The sequence below is a fragment of the Pongo pygmaeus genome, chromosome 16 (genome assembly GCF_028885625.2).
Source record: "Pongo pygmaeus isolate AG05252 chromosome 16, NHGRI_mPonPyg2-v2.0_pri, whole genome shotgun sequence".
Lineage (NCBI taxonomy): Eukaryota > Metazoa > Chordata > Mammalia > Primates > Hominidae > Pongo > Pongo pygmaeus.
The window spans coordinates 72,308,601-72,323,022 of NC_072389.2; the positions used below are offsets into that span (position 1 = coordinate 72,308,601).

At 55.0% G+C, this 14,422-nt stretch overlaps 1 protein-coding gene and 1 long non-coding RNA gene across 2 annotated transcripts in view; both read left to right on the forward strand.

Annotated features, from left to right (window-relative positions):
- Positions 1-14,422, forward strand: part of ZWILCH (zwilch kinetochore protein) — a 526,447-nt gene that overhangs the window by 337,366 nt on the left and 174,659 nt on the right. The gene's annotated exons all lie outside the window — the stretch shown is intronic.
- On the forward strand, positions 2,172-6,391 carry LOC129014191 (uncharacterized). Its single transcript, XR_008494163.2, has 3 exons — positions 2,172-4,571; positions 5,040-5,548; positions 5,677-6,391. It is a non-coding gene; the product is annotated as an uncharacterized LOC129014191 (long non-coding RNA).

Below are 14,422 nucleotides of genomic sequence, written 5' to 3' on the forward strand. Positions count from 1 at the left end.
TCTACAGTGTGAAAAGTTTGTTTGTTTCTGTTGGGCACTTGGGCTGCCTTATTAAAGACTGCATTGCCCAACTTCCCTTGCACCACCTAAGTGTGACATGGGACTAAGTTGTGCCAGTGGGTTGTAAGTAGAAGTGATGTTATCTAAGGAGAGAGGACATGCCCCTCCATCCCTTTCCTCTGCCCAGAATGTAGATGGGAGCCCACAATGGATATTCCAAGAGGGCAGAGCGGCAAGATGGGAGGAGCCTGGGTTCCTGGATGACCCTGGAGTAGGATCACCATCCCAGTCTTGGACAATCTACCCCTGGAGGGCCGCACCAGAGAGCAGTCAACTCCACTCTGACATGACCCTGACTAAGGCACCTCACATTCATCTCCCCCAGCAGAAAACAGGCTCCTTGAGGGTAAGGGCAGAGCCTGCCTTTTTCACCAGAGCTCCCAGAACATGGCCCAGCACATTGGAGATCTGGGTGTGCCCCTTATTGGCAAGTGACCTGTGGCAAATGACCTCCCTGGCCCGTTTTCTCTTCTATGAAATGAGACTTAGCACCATACTCACAGGATTATTGTCAAGTTTACTAAAATGTGTGTAAAACATCAGCCCTGTCCTGTGCCGGCATGTAATAGGAGCCAAATAAATCGCTGCTATTGTGAGCTATTAAGTTTTCTGAAATCTGATCCTGTCCCCCACCTCCCTGCCGTAAACCATGGCTCCCTGGTTCTCTTAAGTCTGAAGCTGGAACTATGACCCGCAAGATCCTTTATACCCCGATGCTGTCCATCTCCCCAGTCTCACGGCTCATCCTCCAAATGACTCAGGCAGGTGCCCCTGTCCTGGCATCCCGTCCTTCACAGTGGGGGTTGTCTTAAGGTCGGAGTGAAGGAGAGAAATGTGCTAAGTCCAGATGACCCCTTGAAAATGTCTTCAGTCACTCATAGGTGTAGTACCCGGAGTTAGTACCTCTCAGTAAGTCCACAACAGTCTTCCTCCAATGTGGGAAAATGTGGCTATATCTTCAGATGAGCACCAGATAAAGTAGCTGGCTTGCGTTTAGGGGCCTCATGGGATCAAAAATATGCGTCTTTAATCGGCAGAGTCACCCTGAGGATTGAAAGTTCGTGCGATGCTTCTCTGCTGTGCTTTCAGTCCTTGCCGTGTGCCCTGTCTTCTCACCTCCAAGCCTTTGCACCTGCCGCTCCTTCCACCTGGAGTACCCAACCTGCCTCTCCCCACAACAAGGCCCATTCCTCTTTCAGGCCTCTGAGCAGGTGCCACTTCCTTCAGGAAGCCTTCCCTAACTACCTGGCTCCCATCCATATACCCTGAAACACCTCTGCCTGTGCAGTGGCCTCCCACCTTGTGGTCACCGCCTGACTGTCTCTCCGTCTTTTTATCTTTTACACCAGGTCCTTCCTTCTCTTTTGCTCACTGCTGAATTCCCAGCGCCTAGCATTGAATTTGGTGCACAAGAGGTGCACAGCAAACGCCTGTGGAATGAGTGAACGGTGGGGACGGTCAGGGCTGCCTCTGCTTGCACCCGCGGGCAGGCTGGGGAGGGCAGGAAGGAGAGCGCTGTGGGGCCCTCCCCTCCCCGCCGTCCTCCCAAACCCTTTCCCTGCCCAACAGGGCGCCACTGGCCTGTCCCACACCCTCTCTGCCGCCTGCCCAGTGACCTAATTATTGTTTTTTCTTCCAGCCCCGCGGAGGGGAAAACAGAAATTCCTGGTGGATGACACAGGCCCGGCGGCCGCCTGCGAGCCGAGCACGGGACCGGCTGGGCCGGCTTCGCCCGCCCTGAACCCGCCGCCCGCCCCGCCGAGGGCCGCGGAACCCGTCATCAGCTAAGTACAGAGCGGGCGGCGGGCGGGGCGGCGGCCGGGGAAATTGCCGGTTCCCGTGCCCCGCGGGGCCTGCGGGCGCCCCGAGTCTGGGGGCCCGGGGCGGGCGGGCCGGGGTCCGGGGGATCCCGGGGGGTCGCGGGCGGCCCGGGTCCCGGTGCGCCGGTCCTGAGCTCGAGAACGGCCCCCGCTTGGGAAGGAGCCGCTGGCAGCGCGGGGGCCGCGCGCGGGGCGGGGGGCGGCGGCGGCGCCGGCGCGGGCGGGGAGGGAAGGCGCGGCCCCGGGCGCGGGGCCAGGTCGGGCGGCCCGGGGCTCCGCGGGGGACGCACGGCGAGGGCGCGGGGCTCTCGGCACCCCTCTCCCGTAGCGGGGCCCTGCCCCGGCTCTTAGAAAGAGCATTGGGCTCGGAGCTAGAGCGCCGTGGGGCCGGCGCCCCAGCCCTTAGTGAATTGCTTCATCTGCCACTCATGTCCTGCGCCCTGGAAGCTGCAGAGAGAGCCTCGGCTCCCCGTGCAAGCGTTGGGCTGACAACTGACAGAGGCGACGCTTGGAATGAGACATCCAAGGGTTCAAGGGTCAACCCTTTCCTCTAGGCCTAGCAGATCATACATGCTCCTTCTTCTTAAACTTATTAAGGAAAAAGGCAGCCACTCATGCTTTCTGCCAACAAATATTGATTGAGCACCTACTATGCGCTAGACACGGTGCTAGACCTTGAGGATGGAGGGGTGAATGAGACAGGCAAAACTTCATGTTCTTTTGGTGGAGACAAGCAATAAACACTTGAATACACATCTCAGACAAGATAGTGCTGCAGATGGTGATGGGTGTCAGGGAGACTCATCACCTGAGGCAAGAGGAAAAGACATTGTGGGAGACGGAGGAGCTGTTCTGTTTGAGACTCAGTGGCCGCAGAGGAAGGGCTTCCTGGGACAGTGCCCCTTAAGCTGAGACCTGAGCAAAGTGTGAGATTTAGCAAGGCAATTTTCTAAGGGAAGGTTTTTTAGATAAAGCAGACTGCAGGTGCAAAGTTCCCAGCCCTCTCCCCAGCCCTTGCTGGTAGAATGATCTCTCAGGCTCCTGAGCCCCCAAAGCACAAGATTGCACCCCTTCCTCTGACAAGGGAGGAGGCGTGAAGCCCAGATCTGGAGTCAGGCAGACCTGGCTTTACATTCTGGCCCTGGTACTCACTAGCTGTGTGACCTTGCACACATCACTTAGCCTCTCTGAATGATAGTTCCTGCATCTGTCACATGGGGAGAATAATGCTCTGTTCTTTACAGGTTTGTGTGAGGATTCAATGCAGTAACACCAAAATGTTGCAAGCCCAGACTTGGGCATCCTTATGTGCTCAAATAAATGATCTCTGGGTTCCCTAAGAAGACCTCAGCTTCTGCATCTGAAAACTAGGTCTCTCTCTGACTCGGAGTGAAAAGCGAATTTACCTTTCCCCATCCTGGTGGCAACGAGGGGGCCCATGGTAGAACTGTGTGCAGCTTGGACAAACTCTGGGAGAGGGGTCCCAGCTGGGGTCTCCTGTTGGACACCCTTTGGAACTCAGAGCCGTGTTTACAGTAGGAGAGAGGAGCAGTTGATTGGACAGCTCCCCACCCAGCCAGCCACACTATCCGAGTCTCAGGCATTTGGTGGAGTTCAGAGAGGAGGCCTCCAGCAAACGCAGGTCAGGGCCAAGCTGTCACACTGGTGAGGTTCATACTTCACATTCTTACCCTCTTCCCTAGGCTTCCCCTCCCTGCCTCCTTTGCTAAACTTGCCCTTCCTTGAGAAAGGACGGGAGGTCAGTCGCTTTACAGCGACTAAGAGAGGACGTCAGTCTTTGGAGATACTCCTTCATTTGACATGTGGGGAATCTGAAGCCCAGAGATGGCAGGGCTTTGCCAGAGGCTACACAGCAGTCCTGAGGATGAGAATTCATGCCAGAGACCCTTGATCTAGGGCTGTTTCTCTATGGTACTTCATAGCCTAGTTCTGCCCATTTTACAGATGGAACAAACTGGGGCCCAAAACTGTAACATAAGCCAGCAAAGGCTTCCCAGCCAACATTAGCAATGAGGAATGAGGAATGTACTTTAGGCAGGGGTTGGGGGAAATGGGATCCTTCCAGGACCCCTCCAATTATTCCTAGACCCACCTGCTTTGAAGATGATCTCTGCCTCCCCTCTCCCCCCAGGGAAAAGACATCTGGAGAGATCTGTAGCTATCAGCTCCCCTTTGTCACCCAGGAATCCTAAATCTCCCCATCCTGACAGATCAGCCCAGTTGGGGCCCAGATCCACATTAGTGCCCTTGTCTCTCTGGCTCCCGTGAAAACTGGCTGTGATGGTTGTGCAACTGGAGGCCACTAAGGTCAGGCTGGGCACCGCCTCACTCTGCCCCAGGGCTCTAGCCCAATGCCCAGGTGGGAGATTTTTCTCAAGACTCGGACATCAACAGCCAGGCCTGGCATCAAAAGCCTCTCCTCACCTGCAATGTTTGCTGCCAGCTGCTCTGAGGGGTTGTGTTTCACTTGTTCATTAGCTCATTCATTCTTTCTTTCTTGCATTCAATATCTCTAGAGAACCTGCAAGGTGCCAGGCACTGCCCCACACATTGAAGGTGGAGCAGCAAACAAGACGGTGAGGCCCTGCCTCCTGGAGCTCACTTTCTGGGGTGGGGAGACAGGCAGTAAATCAATATACACAAGACAGAAGGTCAGATGGAGGTAACAAGGTGAGGGGTTGGTGCATGATGGGGGTGTTCTTTTAGACCAGGTAGTTGAGCAGCGGCCATGAAAACGTGGGGTGGCGGGTCGGGGGTTCCTTGCTGATGTCTGGGGGAGAAATTTAGAAAGAGGGGCCTGTAAGTGTCAAGGCCGTGAGTCAGAAACATGCCTGGTGTTTTGGGGGATAGCAAGGAACGCAGTGTGGCTGGAGTGAGGGGGACAGATGAGTGTGTGGGCAGGGATAAGACTGGAGAAGGGAGGGGCCGCACAGTGTGGGGGTGGGCAGATGGGGGACCCTCAAGGCACCGAACTGCCCCACTGATTCTGTGTCAGCCTCTGTCCAGCCCCTGCCTTGGGTGGCACTGTGCTGTCCTAGGCAGCGTGGACATCCCCCAGGAGCTTGTTACAGAGCAGGCTGTCTGAGGGGCTTCTCTGCTTCCCCAACATCCTCACACCCCTTTCACCTGTCCTAAAAGGCAGGATGAAAAGGATGAGAGAGGAAGCTGGCCTCCCATGAGAAGATGCTGGACTCAGAAATCTTTGAATTCTAGGCTTCACCTCTGAGTAACTGCGTGAACTTGGATGAGCTACTTAAACGCTCTAAACTTCGGTTTCCATATCTGGCTAAATATACTGACAGCACAAATAGCTATGAAAGCTAAGGGTCCACCACCCCCTGACCCAGCAGGTACACTCCTAGCTACAGACCCAAGAGAAATGAGCACACGTGTCCAAAATGCATGGACAAGGTGTTCGTGGGGGTTGTTCACAATGGCCCCAAATGAGTCAACCCTGAGGCTCATCATCAGAAGAATGGCTGAAGCTGTGTGGGATAGTTGCAGAGTGGAATATTTCATAGCAACAACATAAAGAAACTGCTGATAGATGCAGCAATGTGGAAGAATCTGACATTTTGTTGAGTGAAAGAAGCCAGACACACAAGAATAGGAGCTGTGTGATTCCATTAAGCCGAATTCAATAACAGGTGAGGCTAGTCTGTGGTGAGAAAGGTCAGGATAGTGGTTACTGTTGGGGGTGCTGACTGGGAGGGGGACTGAGGGAAACTTCTGGCATGTTGGAAGTGGTTTATAACCTTTTTTTTTTTTGAAACAGAGTCTGGCTCTGTTGCCCAGGCTGGAGGGCAGTGACACCATCTCGGCTCACTGCAATCTCCACCTCCCAGGTTCAAGCAATTCTCCTGTCTCAGCCTCCCGAGTAGCTGGAACTACAGGCACCCAGCACCACGCCCAGATATTTGTATTTTTAGTAGAGACGGGGTTTCACCATATTGGTGAGGCTGGTCTTGAACTCCTGATCTCACGTGATCCGCCTGCCTCAGCCACCTAAAATTCTGGGATTACAGGCGTGAGCCACCACGCCTAGCTAGAAGTGGTTTATATCTTGATCTAGTTGGTATCACATGGGTTTATACCTATGTGAAAATTCATTAAGCTTGAGCTCATCAAATAATTTGAGATTCATGCAAGTTGTACCATACGTACGTTATATTTCAATAAAAAGGTGTTTCAAAATGCCTAGCGAGCTGGTGAAGGATAAATGGGATTGAGAATGTAGCTATGCCTGCCTCAAAATAGGGCCTTGTGAATGTTCCTGCCTCCCTAGTGCCACTCTGAGGGACAAGGGGTGCCCTCCAGCAGCCAGGCTCTGTCTAGACTGTTTTGACATCAACTGCCATTGACTGCTGTGATCACCATGACAGAGCACCAGCCAGGGTCAGGTGATATTGTGCTGTGCTGTTGGGTTTTGTTTTGTTTTGTATTTTTTTGTTTTTGCTTTATTTTTTCTGTTGCTTTGCTTTGTGATGAGAAAATTATTGTGCTTATCATCATTAATTTTATTTATTTATTTTTGAGACTACAGTCTCGCTCCGTCACCCAGGCTGGAGTGCCGTGGCGCAGTCTCAGCTCACTGTAACCTCCGCCTCCCAGGTTCAAGCAATTCTCCTGTCTCAGTCTCCCAAGTAGCTGGGATTGCAGGCATGTACCACCCATGCCCAGCTAATTTGTGTGTGTATGTGTGTGTGTGTGTGTGTATTTTTAGTAGAGACAGGGTTTCGCCATGTTGGCCAGTCTGGTCTCGAACTCCTGACCTCAGGTTATCCACCTGCCTTGGCCTCCCAAAATGCTGAGATTACAGGCATGAGCCACTATGCCCAGCTGCTGGTTATCATCATTCAATGAGGCAGCTTGCTAGCGTTCAGGTCCCCCGGCCTGGTGTGTGCAGCAGAGACCCTGGAGTGGGGAGCCATCCCCTCCCTTTACAGAGGGGCAAGGTCCACCAGAGATGAGCTTGGGAGCCTTGGGTTCACCCAACAATGGAGTGGCAATCCCCACCCCCAGCCTCCCTTGGCCCACATCCCCAGTGCCCCCAGGAACAACTGGCTGCACCACTTATGCCCTTCCCCCCTGCCCCAAAGTCACTGCCCCAGGCCCAGAGTGGGGAATGATGTCCCCAAGGCAATACAGGAAGTCTGCAGCAGAGCCAGGCTAGGCCAGGGGAGGCAGGGAGATGAGAGGCTGAAGGCCTGGGCCACCTAGGCCACCTTGGCACCAGCCAAGCTTCCCCCTCGAGCTCAGGTGGGGAGGCCCTTCCTGAGCAAAGGCTAGGGGTCCATGTCCTCTCTCTGCTCTGACGAAGGGGTGCAGTTATAAGATTAATGAGAGGAGGACTTTTATCATCAGCTCAGCATCGGGGTGGGCATCCATTGTACCCCTGTCTGCCAGGTACCATGTGGGGTAAACCCTGCCGCCTAAGCCTAAGCCCCTCCTATCTCAGGGTTACAATCTGGGGTTCCCCCTCTTCTTTTGGCCACTCCTTCTCACTTACCATGGAAATACCCCAGACCCATGAGGCAGGGGTGGCCCAAGAGAAAGATTCCAGAGGTGAATGTGACCCAGCCCAGGACCGAGCACAGGAACTGATCTTCCCTCCCTTCTCGCCACCCTCCCTTCTCACTTTCAATGTCACCTCCTCAGGAAGACCTCCCCTGGCGGACCTCCCCTCCGCCACCTGCCTGATCCAGCCTGTGGCTCCTTCCTTCTTCGCCGCCTTGATCACTCCCTGTGGTCTTCTAGTCGTTGGCCTGATTCTTGGGCTACAGTCTGCTCCCCTGCTTGAGACTGGAAACTCCTTGGAGGCAGGAGCTGTGTCTATTTTATTCCCCACTGGGTGTCCAATGGCCGTGTGAGGGATGAAGGCATGGATGCTGAAGAACCGCTCTGAAAGGGATGCAGACACCAAGGGGAGCCACAGCCAGAGAAGGGAAGGAAGGGTTAGTTTTGGGGTGCGTGGTGTTTGGGGCTGAGCCTGTATGGTTGCACAGGGTTCAGGGAAAGCTGGCTGGGATGGGGTTTACAGGAGAGGGCTGGAGGCCCTGCAAGAGTGTAACTTGGACACCTGGAGATGCCAGGCCCTTCCTCTATGAGCTGAAGGTCCCTGATCCTGGTGAGAGGCCCGGCTGAAACCTCTGGCCAGGGGCCCTGTGTAGGGGAAGGCAGTTCCTGGGTCCACAGGTACTAGAAGCCTGGGTGCCTACTCTCTGCTGTCCATAGGACTCCCATTCCAGCCGGGAGAGGCGCTTCTCCTCCCTGGGGAGGGTAGGCCGCCCAGGCCTTTTCCACCAGTCACACTGGCCCTCCCATTAGGTCTCTCCCTTGGAGCTTCTATTTCTAGGAGTTCCCTGTGAGCCTCCAGCCCTCTCCCTCCCTGTGTGACCCAGAGAAGCCTTCCAGCCCTTAGAGAGGGTCACACAGAGAGGGAGAGGCAGAGCTGGGACTAACTCCAGGCCAGGACCTCCAGCTCCACCTCCACCAGGTGCAAGGTCCTTATTCAGGCTGGCTGCCATGGGGTGTCCCCAGCAGCAGGTCCCACGTTCTCACTGTGGTTCAGCCAGGAGTCCAGCATTCCTACACTGCCCAGGGGGGGGCTGCTGTTGTCAGGAGCGTCTTCCCTGGCAGTGCTCACGGCCCCACACCTGAACCTGAGTTCAGGGCGCTGAGAGTGCTGGCTTCAGGAAAGCCTATTCTCTGGGTCTCTGCAAGGGTCTCTTCTGACACCTCCCTGAGACTGGGTCTTCCCCAGGGCAGGGCCTGTGCTTCCTCCATCAGACTGGAGACTCCTTGTTCACAGGCCCCTCAAGCTTCAACTCTCCAGTCCCGTGGCACTGAATCTCACTCCAGGATCCCCCAACACCCTCAAGGCTGGCGAGATACATCCTCATGCACCTCCTACTCCAGGCCAGGCCTCTCCACAGGCTGGGGGTGGAGGCCTGGCCTGGGTCAGGTCGGGGTGCGGGGGGCAGATCTTCCAGCCCCCTCTCCCTGGAAGGTCCTTGTGGTCATGGACCACATCTTATTTGTTCCTGCATCCCCTGTGCCTATTGCAGAGACTGGCGTAGAGTGGGCTCTGGTGACATGAACAAGGGGGATGTATAGAAGGTGACTTGGGATGTTCTCTGAGGGCATCCAGAAAGAAGTTCCAGGCCTCCATATCCCCATCCCCGACAGCTCCCCAGGAGCCACAGTCTGGAATTCCACTGAGGGAGATATGTCTTTGACATTCTCTTCCTGGGAATAATTCAGAGGGTTCATTTACTGCACTCAGGCCCGGAGGCTTTAGGGACTTTTGAGTCAGGAAACCAGGGTGGAAACCTGGGTGCTGGGAGATCTGGGCAGGGACAGGTCTGCCAGCCTGCTTTTCAGCCTCCAGTGGGGAAGGGGTGAGCCCCCAGGGTGGGACTGATCTCCAGACAGGCTTGCGCTGCAGGAGCCCTTGGGGCCTGTGGGAATAGCGGGGCCTCTGACAGACGCTTTATCACGCCCTGTCGCCAGCGTTATCTGCGGCTTCTCAGCAAAGAAGGAGCTACAGTCACTCAGATCACTCCAGGCTGGGAACAAAGCAGCCGAGTCAGCTGGCGTCCCATGGCTCTACTGCCAGACCCGTGGGCTCGGCAGCCTGCGCCCCAAGCTGGGTGTTCAAGGAGGTGGCTGGCCCAGCCAGGCGACAGCCTGTCTGCTGGAACTCCCCCGCCAAGAGCCCCCCGTCACTGGGACCACCTCCCTTGAGCCTATCTTCAGAAGGGGGATGGGGCATGGGGTCACTCCAGTCCTTCCAGGGCCCTGCTGAAATGTCAGCCACAAAGGATGGGACACAGAGGGGCCTGTCCGGGAACAAGGGCCAAGTGTCGGTGTGGGATGAGGGCTGGGGCAGGGCTGGTCAAATGTTTACTTGGAATGATTTGAGTGGGCACCCTCAGGCCACGGGGGCAGCTGGCGCCTGGCACGGAGCCCCTCTACCCACTCCCATGGGGCACTGCAAGGATTCAGGCCCACCCCAGATGGGGCCTGAACGAGAAAGCACCCAGAGAGGGCAGCCAGCCAAGGCCTGGGCATGGTCCTTCTCTGCCAGTCTTTGCCCTCTGTTGGGGAAAAGAGGGAGCTGGGGAGGCCAGCTCCTCTCATTCAGGAAGCACCTGCTTCTCTGGTCTCCTGCAGGGCTGCCAGGAATGGTTGGGCAGGTCACACACTGCAAAAGGGCACCTTGTCGCTGAAATAAGTGGATCTGAAATTTGTGCAATGCGGTAAGGGGCTGATTTAGCCCAGAGGCTGCTTTTTGGCAATTTTCTGCTAGGAGAGGGCGCCATTGCATACCGGGCACTGGGGATGACAACATGGTTCTTTTGGTAGGAGCTCACAGCATTTTCGGGGGAGGGTTGCCAGATGTAATACAGGATGCTCAGTTGGATTTGGGTTTCAGATAAACAACGAATATACATATATAAAATATGGGATATTATAAACGTTATATATGTAATGCTTTTAGTATAAGTCCCATGCATTATTGCACGTCCGAAGTGTCATGAAGGACACCTCCCCCCAGCACGTAGGGTTAGGGCCCTGGGGCCACGCGGGAGGCTGAGCAGCCGGGCACTGTGGCTGCAGAGGAGCCTGAGAGGCAACAGGGACAAGATGGAGTGTGGCCTTGAAGTGCCGGGAGTGAGCGGGACCAGGAGGGGTTGACTGGGGCGCGCACCGTGGAAGGCTCCCTCTGGCGGCCGTGTGGAGAACAGGATGCAGGGCGCCGCGGAAGAGGCCACCCCGTGAGAAGCCCAGGGCGCTGGGCCCCGGGCAGGGAGCGTGGAGCTGGAGAGAAACGGCTGACTCTAGACATCTGAACTTTTTATGATGGAGAACGGTAAACGTATACAAATGTAGTGAGACGAGGCACGCCCATGTCCTCATGACCCGCTTCAACCATCATCAGCTCATGGCCGATTATGTTTCATATAAACCTCTCACCCCTCCCAGCAACGGGATTATTTTGAAGCAAATCCCAGACTTCATATTATTTCATCCATAAAAATGTCAGTATATATCACTAAAAGATAAGGCCTGGATGTATTTTGAAGCTGGAGCCACCAGGAATTTGCTCGGAGCCTTCAAGCAGCTATTAAGAGGGAGGGGCCCCCACCCCAGGAAGCTCCACACTGTGCAGTTAGTTAGTTCCCCGCTCTTCTGACCACCTCTCCTAAAGCTTTCTAGTTTTTTTCTCCCCTGGGACAAGTCTTCCTAGGCCTGAGCCTCTTCTCTCCCGGCTCCTGACTGTGCACCCTCCTTGAGGATGACCCTTGGGCTGTGGTCTTGGACTCTCCAGAGCCTCCTCCCCAGAGTTCAGAGCGCCCACAGCACTTTCCTCTCCGTAGTCCCTTGATAACAGGATTGCCTCATGTCTAGGCCTTCCAAGATGACCCCTCCTGGGAACTCAGGACAGGCAGGCACCCTGGTGAATGAGAGGAGTTCAGGAAGTCACAGAACGAGGAACAGGGACAGAGATTCAAACATGAAGATACTGCTAAGTGCAGAGGAGGCTCTTTGCTCTCCAGAAGGCCACCTCCTCCAGGAAGCCGTCTGGCTCTGCCTCCCTGGGAGATTTTGGGTAGGTCACTTGCCCTCTCCTGGCCTGAGACAGGAACCAGTTCCTCACACAGAGCTTCTCCCTTCTCTCCCTCCTCTCAGATTCTGCACCTGCAAAGTCCATGGGACGGGAGGAGCTGAGGGGCAAACTGGACTCGGAGAGAAACTGCCAGGCCTCTAACTTCCGACAGGCATAGTAACCCCACTTTACAGGAGACGAAGGTGAGGTGAGAGAGGTAAAGTGACTTGACGGGTCCGCCAGTGTGCAGGGCGCACAACCAGGATTTGAGGGCAAGGCCAAACCCTCAGCCCTGGGCCCCAGGTGCCAGCCAGCTTTCAAAGGCCCACACCTCTGGGCAGAATCCGGCTCCGCGGTCCAAATCCCGCAACCCCGCTACCTCCCAGCCTCCCCCAGCAGCTCTGGGAGGCCAGCACCTCCCTCCTCACTTCATTTTACTCTGGCCGCCTTCTGTGTGCTGGGCGCCGTGGGCACCAGGCACACCATGCTTTTCTCTCATTCAATCCTCGCAGCAGCTCAGTGAGGGACTGTCCCCATTTCACAGAAGGGGAAACGGACACTCCGAGAGGCGCCAGGAGCTGCCCAGGGCCACACAGCTCTGCAGTGGGGGAGACAGGATGGAGACCGGGTCCTTTGACGGCAGGTGCTCCTTCCACTGCGTCGCAAGAACCTGCTTAGAACAGTCACCCAGTCTGAGGACCCGAGACCGCGTGTTCGTCCTGGCTTCAGCCAGCATTTCCTGTTTTTTCTTTTCTTTTCTTTTTGCTTTTTTTTTTTTTTTTAGATTGAGTCTCTCTCTGTTGACCAGGCTGGAGTGTAGTGGCGCGATCTCGGCTCACTGCAACCTCCCCCTCCCGGGTTCAAGCGATTCTCCTGCCTCAGCTTCCCGAGTAGCTCCGGGACTACAGGCACCAGCCACTACGCCCAGCTAACTTTTGTATTTTTAGTAGAGACGGGTTTCACCGCGTTAGCCAGGATGGTCTCGGTCTCCTGACCTCTTGATCCGCCCGCCTCGGCCTCCTAAAGTGCTGGGATTACAGACGTGAGCCACCGCCCCTGGCCTTCTTGTTATTTCTTACAAATAACTCCTTTATCGTGTTTCACCCACATGCTCACACTTGATCTTCCTAAAACCCACGCGAGGCAGGTCTGATGATAGTTCGACTTTTATGGGCGAAGTGCCGCAAGAGACCAGCCAGGGTCGGGGACCTTCTTCTGAAACTTTGCAGATTGTCCCCAGGCTCGCGTCGCTCCCGGGAACGGCCAATGGACGCTTGTGTTCTTCCAGCGCCCCCTACAGCCTTGCAATGGCATTAAATCACCCTGCCGGGCCAGTTACTTTTGCTTGAAAAGTTTTCTTTCTTCTCAATACTTCGCTGCTGACTCTGGGCTTTTCCCTTACAAGTTTGGTTTGTTTATTTGTTTGTTTGTTTATTTATTTATTTATTTATTTTATTATTATTATTTTTTTTTGAGATGGAGTCTCTCTCTGTCGCCAGGCTGGAGTGCAGTGGCGCCATGTCAGCTCACTGCAACCTCCGCCTCTCGTGTTCAAGCGATTCTTCTGCCTCAGCCTACAGAGTAGCTGGGACTACAGGCGCGCGCCACCACGCCCAGCTAATTTTTGTATTTTTAGCAGAGACGGGGTTCACCATGTTGGCCAGGGTGGTCTCTATCTCTTGACCTCGTGATCCGCCCACCTTGGCCTTCGAAAGTGTTGGGATTACAGGCGTGAGCCACCGCGCCCAGTCTTTTTTTTTTTTTTTTTTTTTTTTTTTAGAGACAGGGTCTTGCTCTGTCTCCCAGGCTGGAGTGCAGTGGCACGATCATAGCTCGCTGCAGCTCAACCTCCCGGGCTCAGGCGATCCTCCTGTCCCAGCCTGCCAAGTAGCTGGGACTGCAGCCCCGTGCCACCATGCCCGGCTTCCCCTCACAAGTTTGGACCCACCTTGTCCCTCCTTGCTCAACATATTTAGCAATAGTTAAAGCATGTTTATTTTCTGTAACTTCGTCTTCAGGAAAGTAAGATATAATAAAGGCTTAACCAATTGGGGAGGTCGTCAGGCTTGAGAATCACAAGGCGTGTGGATCGCCACCTGCCTGGGAACTTTAAAGGGTGAGGTCTGTGTTCCCCCATCGTCCTAGACCAAGGCTCTCCCAGGAAAGGGACTGTGTCTCCCTCAGGCTCCCCTGCCCCCCACATCTCGATGAGGCTCTTCAGAGCAAAGACAGGGGCAGTGAGTGGGGAAGAGGTGGCCTCTGGCCTCTGCTTACACCTTGCAGTGGGTGACACCCTGTGCCTGCAGCAGAGGAGGGGAGTCCTGTGTTCCCTGAGGCTCGGGCGGAGATTATAAAGAGCAAGAAAGACCTGGCAGGTGCAGCCTGGGGCTCTCTCTGCACATACAGGCCTTTCTCAGAGCCCAGAGGAACTTGAACCTGGGCAGCCATATGAGTGACTCTTTCTGAGGGGGGCATATTTGAGTGGAAGACTGCTGTTCTAGGAGGCGGGAGCCTGGGATGGCATTCACTGGGGAAGGGGGAGGGGCCAGGAGAGGAGAGCGGGAAAGGCCAGCCCATGTCAAAGGTCCCATGGTACCCAGGTCTCCACTCTGAATGTCCTGCCACCCACTGGTCACCCCAACCCTGAGGTCCTGCTGGTTCCTCAACCCCCATCTCCAACATTCCCGCCCACACCTACCCCTCCTTCTGGGTTACTCCTCTTGATTCATTCATTCATCAGGCATTCGACTGACACCTAGTTGATCATTTATCAAGTGCCAGGTGTATTTTGTTTGTTTGTTTGGTGGGGGTTTATTGAAGTATAATTTACATATTGTAAAATTCACCCTTTTTTAACGCACAGTTATATGGGATCTGACAAATTTTTAACAGATGTGTAAACACTGCC